This window comes from Bos javanicus, chromosome X (genome assembly GCF_032452875.1).
Source record: "Bos javanicus breed banteng chromosome X, ARS-OSU_banteng_1.0, whole genome shotgun sequence".
NCBI lineage: Eukaryota > Metazoa > Chordata > Mammalia > Artiodactyla > Bovidae > Bos > Bos javanicus.
The window spans coordinates 41249102-41271580 of NC_083897.1; the positions used below are offsets into that span (position 1 = coordinate 41249102).

At 35.7% G+C, this 22479-nt stretch overlaps 1 protein-coding gene across 6 annotated transcripts in view; it reads left to right on the top strand.

The window, feature by feature from the left end:
* LOC133242872 (protocadherin-11 X-linked) overlaps window positions 1-22479 on the top strand; it is an 818944-nt gene that overhangs the window by 112319 nt on the left and 684146 nt on the right. For 2 of the 6 annotated variants that reach the window (XR_009734911.1, XR_009734910.1), the window contains one exon: window positions 31-8768. The exons of the other annotated variants lie outside the window; for them this stretch is intronic. The gene's annotated coding sequence lies outside the window, so the exon portion shown is untranslated. Of the gene's footprint in view, window positions 1-30; window positions 8769-22479 lie in introns of those variants that run through there. 6 annotated transcript variants of the gene reach the window in all.

A 22479-nucleotide genomic window follows, 5' to 3' on the forward strand; every position in this document is an offset into this window, starting at 1 on the left:
CATTATACCCTTAGAGTCAAGGCCCTGCAGGTACCAAGATGGTGTACTAAGAGTAGGAGTTTCGAAAATCCATAGCCTCAGTTTAATTGTAAGTAAAGTGATGAAACCCAAGAAAATGAATTAATACTTCACATGTCCCATGATCAACTACTGGGGCTTCATGACCATTTGTACATATAATTATTATAAAAGAGCATTTTAAATATTAGAAACATTCTGTGAACTAGAGAACACTTCATTTTTCTTCTACTTCTGTGAACATTTCCTTTATGACTGTAATAAGGAAAACTCCTAATTACTCCTTTGTATATATGAAGATGAAAATGTCTTGAAACAGTTATTTCAGTTCAGTTCAGTCGTTCAGTCATGTCCCACTCTTTGCGACCCCATGAATCACAGCACGCCAGGCCTCCCTGTCCATCACCAATCTGATTTCGGTGTTGACCATCTGATGATGTCCATGTGTTCTTCTCGTGTTTTTGGAAGAGGGTGCTTGCTATGACCAGTGCATTTTCTTGGCAAACCTCTATTAGTCTTTGCCCTGCTTCATTCCATATTCCAAGGCCAAATTTGCCTGTTACTCCAGGTGTTTCTTGACTTCCTACTTTTGCATTCCAGTCCCCTATAATGAAAAGGACATCTTTGTGGGGTGTTAGTTCTAAAAGGTCTTGTAGGTCATCATAGAACCATTCGATTTCAGCTTCTTCAGCATTACTGGTTGGGGCATAGGCTTGGATTACTGTGATACTGAATGATTTGCCTTGGAAACGAACAGAGATCATTCTGTCGTTTTTGAGGTTGCATCCAAGTACTGCATTTCAATCTCTTTTGTTGACCATGATGGCTACTCCATTTCTTCTGAGGGATTCCTGCCCGCAGTAGTAGATATAATAGTCATCTGAGTTAAATTCACCCATTCCAGTCCATTTTAGTTCGCTGATTCCTAGAATGTCGACATTCACTCTTGCCATCTCTTGTTTGACCACTTCCAATTTGCCTTGATTCAAGGACCTGACATTCCAGGTTCCTATGCAATATTGCTCTTTACAGCATCAGACCTTGCTTCTATCACCAGTCATATCCACAACTGGGTATTGTTTTTACTTTGACTCCATCCCTTCATTCTTTCTGGAGTTATTTCTCCACTGATATTCAGTAGCATATGGGGTGGAGAGGTCTGACAGAATGTGTTCCACTGGAGAAGGGAATGGCAAACCACTTCAGTATTCTTGCCATGAGAACCCCATGAACAGTATGAAACAGTTATTTAGAATCCCTTAACAAAATTTCTCAATATTTGTTTGGGTGTCATCTTTGTAAAAGATGAAAATAGAAATTATTTTGAAAGCTGCTAGTGATCCCATCTCACAGAATACTATTTCTGTGAGAAAGGAACTTCTGAAATGATTTCTTTCCTGCTTTTGTGGCTAAATATTTACCCATATAAACTAATGATGATCGAGATTTAACAGTATTTAAAATTCGGCCATTGATGAAAATGGATCCTGCTTTTGATTATTGACTACCCTTGGTCTGTCCTTTGCTTATGCTTGAAGAAATAATATTACCCTTTGAGAATAGTATGGACATCACTGAATCTATTTTTCACAATGGCCAGAGAGAACAAAAATATGTACTTTTCTAGTTGATTCCTTCTTTGTCAGTTGCTTTGCTGACACTTTTAATTTAATCATTGGTGTTCTTACATGTTTGCCTTACAAGATCTCAGATATTTTCGCATCTATTGTGTTGCCATTAATGGACTCCTAGAATATTCTCAGTGAAGTGTCCTTGATGGTCTTTTTGGTTCATATTCTAGCCAGTGAATAGAGAAAACTGAAGGAAACCAAATCTTAAGACTAGTCATCAAATAAACTTTTATGGACTATCTAATTGATTAACTAGAATATGCTGTATAACTTCACACCTGGAAGCACTCAAAGGACTATTACTTTCTTTTGATTAAAATCCACAGAACATAAACTGAAAAATAATATTGCTAAATGCAATTCCTTATTTTTCATTAAATATAAAAGATTATTTTTACAAGTAGAATAGTTTTGCCATAATATATTTATAAGTTACTTTTATTTTCGATAACTTAAATTGAAAATCTTATAAAACAATTTTCATTCTATCCATTCAATTCAGTTCAGTCACTCAGTCGTGTCCGAATCTTTGTGATACCATGAATCACAGCACGTGAGGCCTCCCTGTCCATCACCAACTCCCAGAGTTCACTCAGACTCACGTCCATCGAGTCAGTGATGCCATCCAGCCATCTTATCCTCTATCATCCCCTTCTCCTCCTACCCTCAATCCCACCCATCATCAGAGTCTTTCCCAATGGGTCAACTCTTTGCATGAGGTGGCCAAAGTACTGGAGTTTCAGCTTCAGCATTATTCCTTCTAAAGAAATCCCAGAAAGCATCAATTCTTTGGCACTCAACTTTCTTCACAGTTCAACTCCAACATCCATACATGACCAAAGGAAAAACCATAGCCTTGACTAGATGGACCTTTGTTGGCAAAGTAATGTCTCTGCTTTTCAATATGCTATCTAGGTGGGTCATAACTTTCCTTCCAAGGAGTAAGCCTCTTTTAATTTCATGGCTGCAGTCACCATCTGCAGTGATTTTGGAGCCCAACAAAATAAAGTCTGACACTGTTGCCACTGTTTTCCCATCTATTTCCCATAAAGTGAGGGGACCAAATGCCACGATCTTCATTTTCTGAATATTGAGCTTTAAGCCAACTTTTTCACTCTCCACTTTCACTTTCATCAAGAGGCTTTTTAGTTCCTCTTCACTTTCTGCCATAGGGTGGTATCATCTGCATATCTGAGGTTATTGATATTTCTCCCAGCAATCTTGATTCCAGCTTGTGCTTCTTCCAGCCAAGCGTTTGTCATGATGTACTCTGCATATAAGTTAAATAAGCAGGGTGACAATATACAGCCTTGACGTACTCCTTTTCATATTAAGAACCAGTCTGCTGTTCAATGTCCAGTTCTAACTGTTGCTTCCTGACCTGCATACAGGTTTCTCAAGAGGCAGGTCAGGTGGTCTGGTATTCCCATCTTTTTCAGGATTTTCCAGTTTATTGTGATCCACACAAAGGCTTTGGCATAGTCAATAAAACAGAAATAGATGTTTTTCTGGAACTTTCTTGCTTTTTCCAAGATCCAGCAGATCTTGGCAATTTGATCTCTGGTTCCTCTGCCTTTTCTAAAACCAGCTTGAGCATCTGGAAGTTCATAGTTCACATATTGCTGAAGCCTGGCTTGGAGAATTTTGAGCATTACTTTACTAGTGTGTGAGATGAGTGCAATTGTGCAGTAGTTTGAGCATTCTTTGGCATTGCCTTTCTTTGGGATTGGAATGAAAACTGACCTTTTCCAGTCCTGTGGCCACTGCTGAGTTTTCCAAATTTCCTGGCATATTGAGTGCAGCACTTTCACAGCATCATCTTTCAGGATTTGAAATAGCTCAACTGGAATGCCATCACTTCCACTAGCTTTGTTCTTAGTGATGCTTTCTAAGGCCCACTTGACTTCACATTCCAGGATGTCTGGCTCTAGGTCAGTGATCACATCATCATGATTATCTGGGTCGTGAAGATCTTTTTTGTAGAGTTCCTCTGTGTGTTCTTGCCACAGCTTCTTAATATCTTCTGCTTCTGTTAGGTCCATACCATTTCTGTCCTTTATCGAGCCCATCTTTGCATGAAATGTTCCTTTGGTATCTCTAATTTTCTTGGAGAGATCTCTAGTCTTTCCCATTCTGTTGTTTTAGTCTATTTCTTCGCATTGATCACTGAGGAAGGCTTCCTTATCTCTTCTCGCTATTCTTTGGAACTCTGCATTCAGATGTTTATATCTTTCCTTTTCTCCTTTGCTTTTCACTTCTCTTCTTTTCACAGCTATTTGTAAGGCCTCCCCAGACAGCCATTTTGTTTTTTTGCATTTCTTTTCCATGGGTATGGTCTTGATCCCTGTCTCGTGTACAATGTCACGAACCTCATTCCTAGTTCATCAGGCACTCTATCTATCAGATCTAGGCCCTTAAGTCTATTTCTCACTTCCACCGTATAATCATAAGGATTTGATTTAGGTCATACCTGAATGGTCTAGTGGTTTTCCCTACTTTCTTCAATTTAAGTTTTAATTTGGCAATAAGGAGTTCATGATATGAGCCACAGTGAGCTCCTCGTCTTGTTTTTGTTGACTGCATAGAGCTTCTCCACCTTTGGCTGCAAAGAATATAATCAGTCTGATTTCGGTGTTAACCATCTGGTGATGTCCATGTGTAGAGTCCTCTCTTGTGTTGTTGGAAGAGGGTGTTTGCTATGACCAGTGCATTTTCTTTGCAAAACTCTATTAGTTAATCTTTTATGTATAATTTTGTTTTCTCGGCTGAACATCCTGTTGACGTTATCAATGAGGAAATTTACAGTTTAGAATAATTTTTTAAGTTGAATTTGGATTCAGTCAATCATTATTTTGTACAATATTTGCTAATCTAATTTTAACACAAATTAATACTGCCTCATTTTACAATTTTGTCACCTGCATTAGTCACAATTAATTAGATTTTGTAATTGTGCTTCTAGTTAGGTGTGATATGAAACCTCATCACAACTGAAGTGCTATAGGACAAGCAGATTTTAGTAATCTTATATGAACTTGGGCAATACTCTGTAAATGTTTCCTGTAGGTGCTTTTGTGTAATAGACATGTTTCTTAGATTTTCCTTAGTTTTGTGTACTTTAAATATTTAGATTTCTAGCATACCCAAAGTTCTCATCATATTATGAAGCTGTATGTGTTGTATATAATTATTTTTCAAAAGAACTACTGTGCAATGTGTTTTTTTCATGCATTATGGATGTTCATATTATAACACCTGTGGCCTTATATGGTATTTGAATTAGGAGCAGACTTTTTAAAATTGTAGCATAGTCATATGCCTTTATTTTTATTGGACGTATAATACTTATTTGTTGTAGAAAAATTTAGTAAATCTTAGATAGATCTTACATGAAGAATTTTTAAACTATTTGTTTTTATTTCAAGCTATTCCAGTAAGTTTTTCTTTATAATTCAGTTGGTAATTCTGTTTAACCTTTAAAAGTGGTGCACTTTAAAATTAAAGAAGTATTCTATTCTTTTTTTTTCTTTTTTTACATCCTGTTATTATTTTATTTTATTTTTTAACTTTACAATATTGTATTGGTTTTGCCATATATCAACATGAATCTGTCACAGGTATACACGTGTTCCCCATCCTGAACCCTCCTCCCTCCTCCCTCCCCATACCATCCTTCTGGGTGAGAGGGTGGGATGATTTGGGAGAATGGCACTGAAACATGTTCTTTTTTTATGATAAACTATACATGCAGGATTTTTTATAAATAGTGGTGATTGACTCAATTATTATGCATATTGTTTATTGATGCATGATTAGACATTTATTAAATAGCAGAGTCTGACTAGTTGAAGGTATAATAAAGAGGCATGCTTTATATCTCAACTGTGAGACTAATCTCCCCTCAGTGAGAATATCAAGTCAATGAAAAAGCTTTTTCGATAAAAAGAATGCCATCTAATTACCTTCCATAAGTTCCCTTAGAATGAACAACCAAGTTATATAATTATTTCCAAAAAGTCTCATAACCAACTCTTGCCTTTTTCATATTCTAGATATTCTTAGTTAAAATTAACTGTCCCTTTATAAGTGATTAATTATATTTAATTATCTACACATACACTGTACTACCCAATTAGGAGTAAGTGTTTTTGTGAAGTAAAAAAAAGTCACATTCTATTTGGTTTCAGATAGTCAAATTGACATAATAATGAAAATGAAGTATCTCAATGGATATTCTAGAAATATTTGCACTTTTATCCCTTGTCTTGAAGCCTTATATTTATTAATTATTCATTGATTTATTTCATGAAATGTTGTTCTCTTTGAAATACACTTTTGAAGCATTTTCATTGTTTTGTCTTAATACTTGATAAAACACATTAGATAGCAAAATAATGGTTTCATTAGATACTTAGAGAAATTTTGAATAATACCACTTTTACTCTATTTGGTTGTTGTTAGAAGTAAACGAATATACAATACTGGTGAAAAACTTTTTCAGAAATCCAATAATAAGCATTAAAATATATTTATTTGTCTCATTACATATCAGTTCTAACCTCAGTTTCAAAATGCAGATCTTTATTACAATAATACTTTAAAACTAAACAGAATTGCTCATAAATGCTATCACCTTAAACAAAAAAGTTTCTAGTAATACAAATATAGAGCTCAAATAGTTGTTCAGTATCACAGCCTTGAAGTAATTCAACACAACCTCACACATACACACAAGTCTCATATTCAAGCTGAGAAAAAACACACAAAAATGAAATTGCATGGACTCTGGAAAACTAATTTATGAACTCTTAAATGAGAGACTATCTTATTATTATTTTTTAATTTATCTTATTATTAATTTTATTTGATCACTCATTTGGAACTATGTATTGGGTGCCTTTCTTGTAGATAATTATATACATTATTTATGATGTTCAGATTGAATAATTACCTTTTTTTTTCACATAAATATAGTTATTCAAGAGAAGGTGCTGATTTTTCTTCCAGATAGGTATCATAGCTTTATCTATGTGTTGCCAAAATATCTGGAGCCAAAATGCAGTTTTTCATTGAACATGGGTATATTTTGTCTATCTGATAAAACTGTTTGACTCTATAAAGATCCAGACTTTAGTGCTACAAAATATTATTTTTTCATTTTAAATAGGACAAAAAGGGACATGATATATGAAGTTATCATTATCTGAATCTAGAGCAATTGATAACATTTAACAACAAATTGATAACATTTAACATTTTATTTATTTTATTTCATTTAACATTTATCTAGAGCAATTGATAACATTTAACATTTTAAATAGGACAAAAAGTGGCATGCTATATGAAGTTATCATTATCTGAATCTAGAGCAATTGATAACATTTAACAACAAAATTCTACACGGTGCTACAACTCTGTTTTACATACATACATTTTAGTTGGTTCCAAGACTATACACACATTTATTTCAAAATGCACGCAAATTGTAGAAATGATGAGGTACATACAATGAAGTCTTTTTAGATGTGGAACTTGAAAGACAGTCATATCGAACTCTTAAAATTGAGAGACCTAATTGTGAGTCTAGAAGAAAGTTCATTTTAATTTGATGTTTATGTAATTCTTATACAGTGGGAATAAAATGGATTACGGTATGTATAATAAGTACACACATGTTTGCGTTTATGTGTTTGTCAAATTTTTAGCAGAAAAAAACGTAATATAAGCATAAAGACAACTTGTTCAAAGATAATGCATCTACATTGACAATGTTATTCTCTCCTCTTTTAAACTCATGCCTCACTTCCAAACTTTAATTATCCTTTATCCCTTATATCATCCTACACAGCACCTTTTATTTAATAAAACTCCTGTCATATCCAGTGCATTTTGAATACATGCTTATGTGTTTTGTTATTTATTTATTTATTTTTTTTACTTCCAAATTGCTTTGCCTCTAATGTAACTGCGGTGCATCTCTTCATAAATTTTCCTTGTTTTCTGAAGGCTCACAGATCCAGTAACATTAAATTATACATGAAAAATTAAACTTTTTCCTAAGTACCTGTGCAGATTCTACTTCTTTTGCACACACAAAAAAGCTAAGATAAATTTGCCTTCAGTAATGGTCAACTTTTACTCGGTTGGCATAACTAAAATATTTACCAAACAATTAATTAAAATAATCATCTTTATTTGAATTAACACCTTATTTACTTTTAATATCTCTGAGACAAAAAAAAAAGACATAAATGACTCTTAGTGCTCTATACAATGTCATATTTTCAGTTTCATGAATCTGCCACTTTATGGGTTTATATAGGCTAAGATATGGATTTGCCATAATCATATACATGCATACATAATTATTTATTAATGTGTATACACACATATACTTTATAAACAGCTCAGTGCAGACTATTAATTGACATAAATTTTGGAAATATTTGTGAGAATAGGTTCAGTTTTTAGACTGGGTGATGTGTGTAATTATCATTTCTGCTTTTGAATGGAGTTAGTATTAAGAACCAGAGAAGGCAATGGCACCCCACTCCAGTACTCTTGCCTGGAAAATCCCATGGATGGAGGAGCCTGGAAGGCTGCAGTCCATGGGGTCACTGAGGGTTGGACACAACTGAGCGACTTCACTTTCACTTTTCACGTCCATGCATTGGAGAAGGAAATGGCAACCCACTCCAGTGTTCTTGCCTGGAGAATCCCAGGGATGGGGGAGCCTGATGGGCTGCAATCTATGGGGTTGCAGAGTCAGACACGACTGAAGTGACTTAGCAGCAGCAGCAGCAGTATTAAGAACTACCATTGTAGACAAGTTGTGTAAAGTAACATTAAAATTGTGAAGATTAAAAGTACAAGAGCCATCATAAACAGTCATTCTTAAAATTTTGTTTTGGCTTTGTTATTTGTAGCTGTAGTTTTTAAAAAGGAATAAACAGGTTTTTGTGTAAATATGTTGGAATGACTATTATAGAGCATCTTTAAACTGGAATACATGTAATTACTAACACTGGTTGTTTGATGTATTTTTCAGTGCATAAAGTATGTGTAAATCTGTATAAGTGAAATACCTATAAATAAAATTGTTTCTGCACTGCAATAACATATCTTTTGATATTTTTTGAAGTGCTTGTTGTCAGTAGGGTCTACCAATTTCATTAACATCATCAGGGATCCTAAAATAATTTTTAATACATTAATATCTTGCAGTTTGATGTTATAACTCATTATCTGTGTTGTGTTAACTAGAACTTTATATATTGGCATCCCTGGTCACTAATATTGTGAGATAACTGATTCAAAGCAATGAAGTAGATTGAAGTGACTCATATTCAACTGAAGTTTTAGTTTTGTGCATTTTATTGTACTCAAATTCTTTGAACATTGTTAATATGATACCATTTACTAACTACTGTTTTTCTTAGAACATGCTACACATAATGGAGTTTACAACGAGCTCAAATGAGGTTAAATATTTCTCAAGCTTCTACTATAGCAAAGAAATGTAGAGAATGATAGTGGTTATGGTGAGGGGTGGGGTTTTAAGGGGTAGATATGTAGAACAGTCAAGTTTATCTCTTGTTTTTTATTAGTGTAAAAAGTCTCTTGCCCAGCAAGTTTAATGGAAAATATGTTTAAAAAAATTTTCAGTTTTTCTGGTGCAGAAAATCCCTGAATATACAGTTTTTTTTTTTAAGAAAAAAATTAAAATGTTTTATTGTAATAATTAGAAGGGTGTGTGTGTGTCTGTGTGTATCACTACTAGAGTATCTTACATGCATTAGTTGTTCATTCCAAATTCCTTGAAATTGGAAGTGAGCAAGCATATTTACTTAACCCATTTCAGGAAGAATCGTAAAGTCATCAACAGTTTTCAGAGTCACACCCAAATAGCAACCACATATTGTTGATCTTGCCTCTAAAATACCTTGGACATTTTAAAAGCCTTTCCACTTACTTATTCAGGTTTTCATCAGGAATTACTGATTCCACTACTAATAGTTTGGCCTGCTTCCTACTTTCATTGGTCCAAGTTATTTTTTATCCTGTACCCGAAACACTTTCCTAAAATACGGATTTGATCAAGTGAAGTGAAAAAAGTCCCTTTTCAGTTCAGTTCAGTCACTCAGTCGTGTCCAAACCTTTGTGACTCCATGGACTCGCAGCACACCAGGCCTCCCTGTACACCATCAACAATTGGAGTTTACTCAAACAAATGTCCATTGAGTTGGGGATGCCATCCAACAATCTCATCCTCTGTCCTCTCCTTCTGCTCCTGCCTTCAGTCTTTCCCAGCATCAGGTTCTTTTCTAATGAGTCAGTTCTTTGCATCAGGTGGCCAAAGTATTGGAGCTTCACCTTCAGCATCAGTCCTTCCAATGAATATTCAGGACTGATTTCCTTTAGGATGGACTGGTTGGATCTCCTTGCAGTCCAAGGGACTCTCAAGGGTCCTCTGCAACACCATCATTCAAAAGAATCAATTCTTAGGCACTCAGTTTTCTTTATAGTCCAACTCGCACATTCATACATGACTACTGGAAAAACTAAAGCGTTGACTAGACGGACATTTGTTGGCAAAGTAATGTCTCTGCTTTTTGATATGCTGTCTAGGTTGGTCATAACTTTTCTTCCAAAAAGCAAGCATCTTTTAATTTCATGGCTGAAGTCACCATGTGCAGTGGTTTTGGAGCCCCCCAAAAATAAGTTCTGCCCCTTTTCCACAGTTTCCCCATCTATTTGCCATGAAATGATGGGAGCAGATGCCATGATCTTAGATTTCTGAATGTTGAGTTTAAGCCAACTTTTTCACACTCCTCTTTCACTTTCATCAAAAGGCTCTTTAATTCTTCTTCACTTTCTGCCATAAAGGTGTCATCTGCATATCTGAGGTTATTGATATTTCTCCCAGCAATTTTAATTCCAGCTTGGGCTTCATCCATCCCAGCATTTCTCATGATGTACTCTGCATATAAGTTAAATAAAAAGGGTGACAATATACAGCCTTGACATACTCCTTTTCCTATTTAGAACCAGTCTGTTGTTCCATGTCCAGTTCTAACTGTTGCTTCCTGACCTGCATATAGATATCTCAAGGCAGGTCAGGTTGTCAGGTATTCCTACCTCCTGAAGAATTTTCCAGAGTTTGTTGTGGTCCACGCAGTCAAAGGCTTTGGCATAGTCAATAAAGCAGATGTTGTGTATCGGATAAAACCTTAATTACTCTATTTTTCAAAGATTTTACATGTTTAATCAGATATACTTGCTCATCCTTATCTTCTACTACTCCATGCACCCAAAATTTTTGTCATACCTACTACTTCTTGTTCCTTGACTGTATGTTGCACTTTGGTACTTCCATTAAACTGAATGACTTACCAGAATTATGTTGAGCACTTCCTTTGGTTAAGATACTTCTGTGAGAACAACAAAAGTAATTAACCCATTGTCAGTGAAGTAGAAGTGTAATTGTGGAGATAATGTTAGAAAACATACCTTTAGGAGCAGAAAGAATATGATAAAATGAAAGAATGTTACCTGTGATTTTATTAAAAATGAAAGAAGCCTGGATGGTACGCTTTCTTCAATATCTTTCTTATTTCTTAACATTAAACTAGTATAATCCTTATAAAATGCAAAGTCTCAATAAATGACTAGATCATATAACCTTTCAAACAGTAGCTTCCAGAAACTATTTCCAAAAAAATGATATTATATCATTTTTATTCATTATTCTTAGAAAGATTTTAAAGTATTTAACTCAGTTAAATTGATTCTTGTTACATTTTCCATCCATGAGTTGCACTTAAAATTATAAGTGGGAAATTTTAACCCATTGGTCCTAACAGCATCCAGATACCAGAGAACCACATACTGCTTTTAGGTATTTTAGCACAAGGAGCATCTCAATGTGACATCTCTTATAAATGCAGTAAGAAAAATGTATTCTTGTCCTCAATAGAAAAACTTTTTCCATAGTGAATTGTAGCAAACAGATATTGAGAACTCTAGTTAAAATGTGCTTGTATATTCATAAAAACTGTCACCAAAATATTGAGATGAAATGGTTATCACAGATAGAACTCATTTTATCACTTTCCCCTCAATACTGAAAATCAAAGTTATCAAAATGTGAAAACAGGACAGATGGAGAAAGCCATGGGATATCAAGTGTAGCTAACATCCAAATTATAATGTGGTAGAGCTACCCTGAAAACTCAGAAACTACATATCCCTTCCCAAAATTGATAGTGTATTACACAAATATGCATACACATAAACACATACACGTCTTTAAGGAATGCACTTCTTGCACACGCACTGAAAGCAAATACACCACCTACTTCCTAGAAATAGATGAAAATGAACCAGATAGTTCTTGAATTGGTATGTTTTTTCTTTGGTTCTTATTATGACAGAAAATAATCTTTCTAAGTTGCATGCAGGAAGCATCCTTGGAGACTGCGGTTTTGTTTTGGCTAGTTTTCTTTCATATTGTTGCTAAGCAGCCTTATATCAGAATGCTGGAATGCCAAAATTACTATAAAACATTTCCATAGTAGTTGGTGATTGTTAACAAAATTTCATTAATTATTTTACCTTTTTGTGTAAAGGAAATGAACGTCACCATGAGTAGAGAAGTAATGTTTTGTTAGCTCATTTATAATTACTGAGAGTTTTCCAGCTATACCAAGTAAAATAAAAAACAATTACTAACAATCTTAAAGTCAGTAGCTATTTTCTTCAAAACACACACCTTGGGAATGTAGAGCCAATAATAGAATAGGGTAATAAATTGGAAGATTGGATATAAAGATAAGGCTAAGGGATTAATAACAGGAAAAGCTTGCAAGAGTAAAACATTGCCACATTTCTAGTGAACGAACTTTCCCTTCATATTTGTATGGTTTTTAATATTGTATTTTTGAAGTTCATCTTAATGTAGTCCATATACCAGAGAACCACATTCTGCGTTTGGGTATTTAACAAAAGGAGCTTCTCAATATGACATGGCCCTGGGAAGATAATCATTATCATTCATAAAATACACCCTCCCTTTTCTTTCATTTGCTAAAGTCAAAATGTATTTGTTACTCTGATTTATTTTGGGGGAACAATCCTATCTAAAATCAATCTAACTCAAATATTACCATCAGTTCAGTTCAGTTCAGTCGCTCAGTCATGTCCAACTCTTTGCAACCCCATGAACTGCAGCACGCCAGGCCTCCCTGTCCATCACCAACTCCCAGAGTTCACTCAAACTCATGTCCAACGAGATAGTGATGCCATCCACCCGTCTCATCCTCTGTTATCCCCTTTTCCTCCTGCCCCCAATCCCTCCCAGCTATATGCCAAATCTGCCTTAACTATAATCCTACCACAATTGTCTTTGGGCTTGTGTGTGAAATTTTAAATTTCATGGTGCATTTTGCTTTTCCTGGAGAAAAATTCCATATCCCCTCTCATATGAAAACCGAAACCTGTTAATAGAGTTGTCAACATTCTCTTTCTTCTTCAGATTGGTCTGGCTTATACATTTTAGTATTAGAAAACCCAAGTTGAAAAGCTGAAAGCTGGTTCTTTGAGAGGATAAATAAAATTGACAAACCATTAGCCAGATTCATCAAGAAACAAAGGGGAAAAAATCAAATCAGTAAAATTATAAGTGAAAATATAAAGATCACAACAGACAACACAGAAATACAAAGGATCATAAGAGACTACTATGAGAAATTATATGCCAATAAAATGGATATCTTGGAAGAAATGGACAAAGTCTTAGAAAAATAGAACTTTCCAAAACTCAACCAGGAAGAAAAGAAAATCTTAACAGACCCATAACAAGCACAGAAATTGAAACTGTAATCAGAAACCGTCCATCAAACAAAAGCCCAAGATGAGAAGGCTTCACAGCTGAATTCTGCCAAAAATTGAGAGAAGAGATAACACCTATCCTACTCAAACTCTTCCAGAAAATCGCAGAGGAAGGTAAACTTCCAAATTCATTCTATGAAGCCACCATCACCCTAATACCAAAACCTGACAAAGACACCACAAATAAATAAATAAACTACAGGCCAATATCACTGATGAACGTAGATGCAAAAATCATTAAGAAAATTCTAGCAATCAGAATCCAACAACACATTAAAAAGATCATACATCATGACCAAGGGGGCTTTATCCCAGGGATGCAAGGATTCTTCAATATTCACAAATCAATCAATGTAATTCATCACATTAACAAATTGAAAAATAAAAACCATATGATTATCTCAATAGATGCTGAGAAAGCCGTTGACAAAATTCAACATCCATTTATGATAAAAAAAAAAAAAAACCTCCAGAAAACAGGAATAGAAGGAACATACCTCAACATACTAAAAGCTATATATGACAAACCCGCAACTAGCATTATCCTCAATGGTGAAAAATTGCAAGCATTTCCCCTAAAGTCAGGAACAAGACAAGGGTGCCCACTCTCACCACTACTATTCAACATAGTTTTGGAAGTCTGGCCACAGCAATCAGAGCAGAGAAAGAAATAAAAGGAATCCAAATTGGAAAAGAAGTAGTAAAACTCTCACTGCAGATGACATGATCCTCTACAAAGAAAACCCTAAAGACTCCACCAGAAAATTACTAGAGCTAAGAAATGAATAAAGTTGCAGGATATAAAATCAACACACAGAAATCCCTTGCATTCCTATATACTAATAATGAGAAAATAGAAAGAGAAATTAAGGGAAAATTTCCATTCACCATTGCAACGAAAATAATAAAATACTTAGGTATATATCTACCTAAAGAAAGAGAAGACCTACATATATAGAAAACTATAAAACACTGGTGAAAGAAATTAAAGAGGACAATAATAGATGGAGAAATATACCGTGTTCATGGATTGGAAGAATCAATATAGTGAAAATGAGTATACTATCCAATGCAGTTATAGATTCAATGCAATCCCTATCAAGCTGCCAACGGTATTTTTCACAGAGCTAGAACAAATAATTTCACAATTTGTATGGAAATACAAAAAAACTTCGAATAGCCAAAGCAATCTTGAGAAAGAAGAATGGAACTGGAGGAATCAACTTGCCTGACTTCAGGCCCTACTATAAAGCCACAGTCGTCTAGACAGTATGGTACTGGCACAAAGACAGAAATATAGATCAATGGAGCAAAATAGAAAGCCCAGAGATAAATCCATGGACCTATGGACATCTTATCTTTGACAAAGGAGGCAAGAATATACAATGGAGAAAAGACAATCTCTTTAACAAGTGATGCTGGGAAAACTGGTCAACCACTTGCAAAAGAATGAAACTGGACCACTTTCTAACACCATACACAAAAATAAACTCAAAATGGTTTAAAGATCTAAATGTAAGACCAGAAACTATAAAACTCCTAAAGGAGAACATAGGCAAACACTCTCTGACATAAATCACAGCAGGATCCTCTATGACCCACCTCCCAAAATATTGGAAATAAAAGCAAAATAAACAAATGGGACCTAATTAAACTGAAAAGCTTCTGGACAACAAAGGAAACTATATGCAAGGTGAAAAGACAGCCTTCCTTCAGAATGGGAGAAAATAATAGCAAATGAAGCAACTGACAAAGAATTAATCTCAAAAATATACAAGCAACTCCTGAAGCTCAATTCCAAAAAAATAAACCACCCAATCAAAAAATGGGCCAAAGAACTAAACAGACATTTCTCCAAAGAAGACACACAGATGGCTAACAAACACATGAAAAGATGCTCAACATCAGTCATTGTCAGAGAAATGCAAATCAAAACCACAATGAGTTACCATTTCATGCCAGTCAGAATGGCTGCTATCCAAAAGTCTACAAGCAATAAATGCTGGAGAGGGTGTGGAGAAAAGGGAACCCTCTTACACTGTTGGTGGGAATGCAAACTAGTACAGCCACTATGGAGAACAGTTTGGAGACTCCTTAAAAAACTGGAAATAGAACTGCCATACGACCCAGCAATCCCACTGCTGGGCATACACACTGAGGAAACGAGAACTGAAAGGGACACGTGTACCCCAATGTTCATCACAGCACTGTTTATAATAGCCAGGACATGGAAGCAACCTAGATGTCCATCAGCAGATGAATGGATAAGAAAGCAGTGGTACATATACACAATGGAGTATTACTCAGCCATTAAAAAGAATACATTTGAATCAGTTCTAATGAGGTGGATGAAACTGGAGCCTATTATACAGAGTGAAGTAAGCCAGAAAGAAAAACACCAATACAGTATACTAACACATATATATGGATTTTAGAACGATGATAAAGATAACCCTGTGTGCGAGACAGCAAAATAGACACTGATGTATAGAACAGTCTTTTGGATTCTGTGGGAGAGGGTGAGGGTTGGATGATTTGGAAGAATGGCATTGAAACCTGTATAATATCGTATGTGAAATGAATCGCCAGTCCAGGTTCAATGCATGATATAGGCTGCTCTGGGCTGGTGCACTGGGATGACACAGAGAGATGGTATGGGGAGGAAGGTAGTTCAGAATGGGAATCATGTGTACACTCGTGGTGGATTCATGTTGATGTATGGCAAAACCAATACGATGTTGTAAAGTGATTAGCCTCCAATTAAAAAAAAGAAAAAAGAAAAAAACATCCACAAACAAACAAACAAAAAAAAAGAATGAAACCCCAAGTTGATAATCATGTATGGGCATGGGAGATGTTTGACCCGTTGACAGAGACTTGTCATGTTAACATACATTGGAAGTATGTGATAGGCCAACCCTCTCCATTTTCTGGCCCCATGTTTAGATAAGAACATGTGTCTTGCCTTGTATCTATCTCTGTCAATCCAATAAGAGAAAAAGCCTCAGTTACTTAGACAAATTCTGGACTAGTTGGTCCTTTCTACCCTGGAAAATAAGTCTTTGACCATCCTGTCCTTATAATACTCTTCATAACACTTAGTAAAACCACTCTGTGATGTACTTCAATCAAATCACCTGAACTCTCTTATTCCCTGAGCAGTGAACACTGCACTTATTGTAAGGTAAATATGCACTGTATGGAGAGTAAAGTTCATTTACCCACATAACCTGCTGTTTTGAAATTACATTTTTCACACTGAAAGAAGTATAGTTTTCATAGCTAAAGCAATAAGGTACTTGAGTCTAGTGAAAAAGAGCTTGAGACACAAGGAGAGTGTGCTAGTGCTGAAAAAACTAAAAGCTTAACAGGAAAAGAAAAAGAGGCAGTAGTAGCCAGAGGGTTAAAACTAAAACCATGGCTTTCAAGAATAAGGATGAATGATCATTCTCATTCATTCAGCCATTAGATAGTTACTGAGTACACATTTTTCATAAGGCCTTACTACAAGGATAGGTAATGCCTGTATTTATCCTTAAGGAAAGTAGTTCAATAATAGAAGATATGTATGCAAATGATGTGTTACCAAGTGGACCACAAAACCAGTACTCTTATACATGGTAATAAATTTAAAAAATACTTCTAATTTTTTTCAGCAAAATAACTGTTATATCAGAAAGTTTTGTGTTAACTGGTATTTGCAGTATTAACTGAGGTATAGATACAGCTACTTCTCTAATTAAATCTAACTGGTTAATTTAATAATGAGAAATGTCTTTATCATACACATTCGCAAAGAAAGTACTTACATGGATTTTTAAACTTTCTCTTTTTATCTATTTGTTTTATTGGTAAGATTTGAAATTTTGATATTTTGTTCTTGTCACTATGAAGTAAGTATTGGGTTATATAGATAATTTAGCATTTCTTAATTATGGGTTAGTGCCATTTGGCTTCTTAGTTTTCATTTTCTTTTTACATTTCCAAACGCTTTTCCAATTTAAACAAAGTAGACCATAGATACAAAAAAAAATATGGCTTTCATGCTAAGATTTCTTCAATTTCATCAACTTATATATTCATTAATTTGCCTCTCTCTGATATGCCTACAATTGGCCCTTCTACAAATGACCATTTGTACAGTTTTATCTATTCATCCCACAAGCCTTTACTTTTTCTATCTTCTTTGGCAGAAACATCAAATAGTCATTTTTGCTCCCCTCAAGGTTTCCCTTTGCCGAAAGGAATCTAATAGTCCAGAAAGATCTCCATATAGGTTGAATTTCCAGAGATATCTAGATCTATATAAAACTAATGTTATAGAGTTAATACAAAAAAATTAAATCCTAATTCAAAAAGAAAAACTAAGAAGACAAATATTTTCTTCTAATGATAAATTTTTTGTTTTGAACTTGGATAAATATTTTACTTGAAGTATTGGAAATGCTTTCTAGCTCTTCTTTTTATATTATGCTAACCAATCTAATTCCCAGATCTGTAGTATTTCTGATAACCTTTATGAGCTGTATTGTTACATCTGGGATATGCTTCTATTTCAGAAATAATGAATCTTAAATATCATGTGATATGCTACAATACAATTCTACAATATCCTTTTACAAATGATCATTCCTAAAGTTTCCTAAAGTCTGCCTGTATTATTTGAAAGATGGTGGAATCAAGGGCCAGAGAGAGAACTTAATGAGCACCTATTTTATGTCAGGCAGTGTGCTCAGTTCAGCTCAGTTCAGTCGCTCAGTCATGTCCAACACTTTGCAACCCCATGAACTGTAGCACGCCAGGCTTCCCTGTCCATCACCAACTCCCGGGGTTCACCCAAACCCATGTCCATCAAGTCGGTGATGCCATCCAACCGTTTCATCCTCTGTCGTCCCCTTATCCTCCTGCCCTCAATCTTTCCCAGGATCAGGGTCTTTTCAAGTGAGTCGCCTCTTCATATCAGGTGGCCAAAGTATTGGAGTTTCAGCTTCAACATCAGTCCCTCCAATGAACACCCAGGACTGATCTCCTTTCGGATGGACTGGTTGGATCTCCTTACAGTCCAAGGGACTCTCAAGAGTCTTTTCCAACACCACAGTTCAAAAGCATCAGTTCTTCGGTGCTCAGCTTTCTTTATAGTCCAACTCTCACATCCATACATGACTGGAAAAATCATAGCTATGACTAGATGGACCTTCATTGGCAAAGTAATGTCCCTGCTTTTTAGTATGCTGTCTAGGTTGGTCATAACTTTCCTTCCAAGGAGCTAGACACCTTACATATGATAGTTCATTATCTCAGAGTAAGTGGCCAAGATAGGATCTGTGGTTAGATCTGATTAACTCTCAAGTTTTCCTTGCTCTCTACTTAATCACATCTGGCATATCTATGGCTCCCACAGCTCTTGCTCTGAAGCTCATAGTTCCTTCACTTTTATCACCTTCTTATCAAATTTCTCCTCTGGTGTCCAAATCAACACCCAATAAACCGATGTAGATTTTCTCCATTATCTTTGCCCTTTTCTGGACGCATGCTCATGTATTAAGCTAAGATAGATGATCTTTAAATGATTTTTGTTGCTAGATTTCATAAGGTTGGCAGGCAACAAGTTCATTCTGAAAACTATGGTGCATAGTTCTTTCTGAACAGGTCAGTTGGAAAAATGCGAATAGCATAGACAAAGAAGGCTCTCTTCCATCTACGTGCACTCTCAGTATATGAACGACCAAATAAACTTTGAAAACAGCAGCTATTCAAAAAGTATTTAATCAACTTGAACTTTCTCCACATACTTCCTTTTTCAATTTGCCTTTGCAGTTTTTAAAATACAGTATGATTCTAATGTCCTGCAGTTTGGTAAGCTACAAGATGAGTTTGAAAGAGAAGGGTATAAATGTATGTTACCAAATATGTTAATTTCTATATAAATTTATAATAAAAATGAACATAATGCATTCAGTATAGTTATGAATTTCTAATTAAGCTGATGAGACATATTAGAGATAAACAAAAATATATATCAAATATGGACCACCAAATAGCTATTCAGTTCAGTTCAGTTCAGTTCAGTCGCTCAGTCATGTGTGACTCTTTGTGACCCCATGAATCGCAGCATGCCAGGCCTCCCTGTCCATCACCAACTCCCGGGGTTCACCCAGACTCACGTCCATCGAGTCAGTGATGCCATCCAGCCATCTCATCCTCTGTCGTACTCTTCTCCTCCTGCCCCCAATGCCTCCCAGCACCAGAGTCTTTTCCAACGAGTCAACTCTTCACATGAGGTGGCCAAAGTACTGGAGTTTCAGCTTTAGCATCATTCCTTCCAAAGAAATCCCAGGGCTGATCTCCTTCAGAATGGACTGGTTGGATCTCCTTGCACTCCAAGGGGCTCTCAAGGGTCTTCTCCAACACCACACTTCAAAAGCATCAATTCTTTGGCGCTCAGTCTTCTTCACAGTCCAACTCTCACATCCATACATGACCACAGGAAAAACCATAGCCTTGACTAGACGAACCTTTGTTGGCAAAGTAATGTCTCTGCTTTTGAATATGCTATCTAGTTTGGTCATAACTTCTCTTCCAAGGAGTAAGCGTCTTTTAATTTCATGGCTGCAGTCACCATCTGCAGTGATTTTGGAACCCCCCCCCAAAATTAAAGTCTGACACTGTTTCCACTGTTCCATCTGCATATCTGAGGTTATTGATATTTCTCCTGGCAATCTTGATTCCAGTTTGTGCTTCTTCCAGCCCAGCGTTTCTCACGATGTACTCTGCATATAAGTTAAATAAGCAGGGTGACAATATACAGCCTCAACGTACTCCTTTTCTTATTTGGAACCAGTCTGTTTTTCCATGTCCAGTTCGAACTGTTGCCTCCTTACCTGCGTATAGGTTTCTCAAGAGGCAGGTCAGGTGGTCTGGTATTCCCATCTCTTGAAGAATTTTCCACAGTTTATTGTGATCCACACAGTCAAAGGCTTTGGCATAGCCAATAAAGCAGAAATAGATGTTTTTCTGGAACTCTCTTGCTTTTTCCATGATCCAGCAGATGTTGGCAATTTGATCTCTGGCTCCTCTGCCTTTTCTAAAACTAACTTGAATATCTGGAAGTTCACGGTTCATGTATTGCTGAAGCCTGGCTTGGAGAATTTTGAGCATTACTTTACTATGGTGTGAGATGAGTGCAATTGTGTGGTAGTTTGAGCATTCTTTGGCATTGCCTTTCTTTGGGATTGGATTGAAAACTGACCTTTTCTAGTCCTGTGACCACTGCTGAGTTTTCCAAATTTGCTGGCATATTGCGTGCAGCACTTTCACAGCATCATCTTTCAGGATTTGAAATAGCTCAACTGCAAACTACTTAGTGAGCCAAAAAAATAAAATAACTGGATGCTCTATTTCAATTGTACATTTTATCATTCCACTTCTTTGTTTGAAATCCTTAACTGGCTTTTCATAATTTTCATAAGTACTCTAGCTTTTTAACATAGCATACAAAGCTCTCTGCTTACTTTTCAGCCTTAGGTTTCACCCATCCCTCCCTGGGTCATAATATATTCTTCAAGAAAGTCAAATTGCTTTCCGTTTTCTATTATACAACATTCTGCTCTTAGTCTCTGCAAATTCATTCCTGTTTTTCCTAGTGGAGGCCTGCTTTTTCAGGTGATTAACTTCCATGAATTCTTTATGACTCAGATCAGGCATCTTTATGAAGCCTTCCCTAACCAACTTCTTTCTTACCCGTGTGTGTGTGTGTGTGCTGTGCTGTGCTTAGTTGCTCAGTCATGTCCGACACTTTGTGACCCCATGGACTGCAGCATGCAAGGCTCCTCTGTCCATGGGAATTCTCCAGGCAAGAATACTGGAGTTGGTTGTCATGCCTTCCTCCAGGGTATCTTCCCAATCCAGGGACTGAACCCATATCTCCCACACTGCAGGCAGATTACCGTCTGAGACACCAGGGAAGCCCAAGAATACTGGAGAAGTCTATGCCTTCTCCAGGGGAACTTGTTGGCTGACTCAGGAATCAAACTGGGGTCTTCTGCATTGCAAGCAGATTCTTTACAACCTGAGCTAGCCAGGAAGCCCTCTTTCTTACCACAGTCACATAAAATCTTTTTCAATCCACTAGACTTTGAGTTGTTTGGGAGAATAATTCCTGCATTTCCAGCATAAGCACATTTCTAAGATATAATACATATACAATATATGCAATGTATATAACGAGTGGGAAAATATTATGGTGAAAACTATTTATGAGATAGCTAATTAAAGAATTAAGGATCATATCAGAAGACAGAAGCCAAGTTTAAAGTAGGGAAATTAGCTAGGAGAATGTTGTGTTGAGATAAAAATAAGTGATTAAGGGTAGACTAGTGTGATAGAGGTAAGAATTGAAAATCAGTCTTGACAAATTAAATGGGGAGATCAGTGAATAACATTTCTAACATGATTCCCAAATTTTAGGCACTTAGTTGGAGATTAGTATTTAGACTTTGAACTAAGGTTCTGTAAAGAATTGAAAGTTGAGGAGATGAAAAAAATGTGTTTGTGTTTTCTAGATAAAGCTGGGGATGCTCTAATTTCTTTAATCTATGGCGGGGGGAGCGTGAGAAGATGAGCTGAGGGATTAAATATTTTGAAATACATTCATATGGCCCATATAAATGTATTTAGCATAGTTTTACATGATGGAAATATATTCAACTTAGTACAACTATGTATTTATATTTCTTTATTATATAGTTTAGTGGAAATAATCCAACTATGATTAATTGATGAATGAGCAAAGAGTTCTTCAACTACCATCAAGTTTGGACATTAAGTTTTCCCAAAATAACTTGTACTTTTCAGTAATTGACACTTTTTGAACTATAAAATAGCATGTAATAATTGTAGAAAGTTTGAAAAATAAGATGGATAAATAAAACAAAGAAGAAAA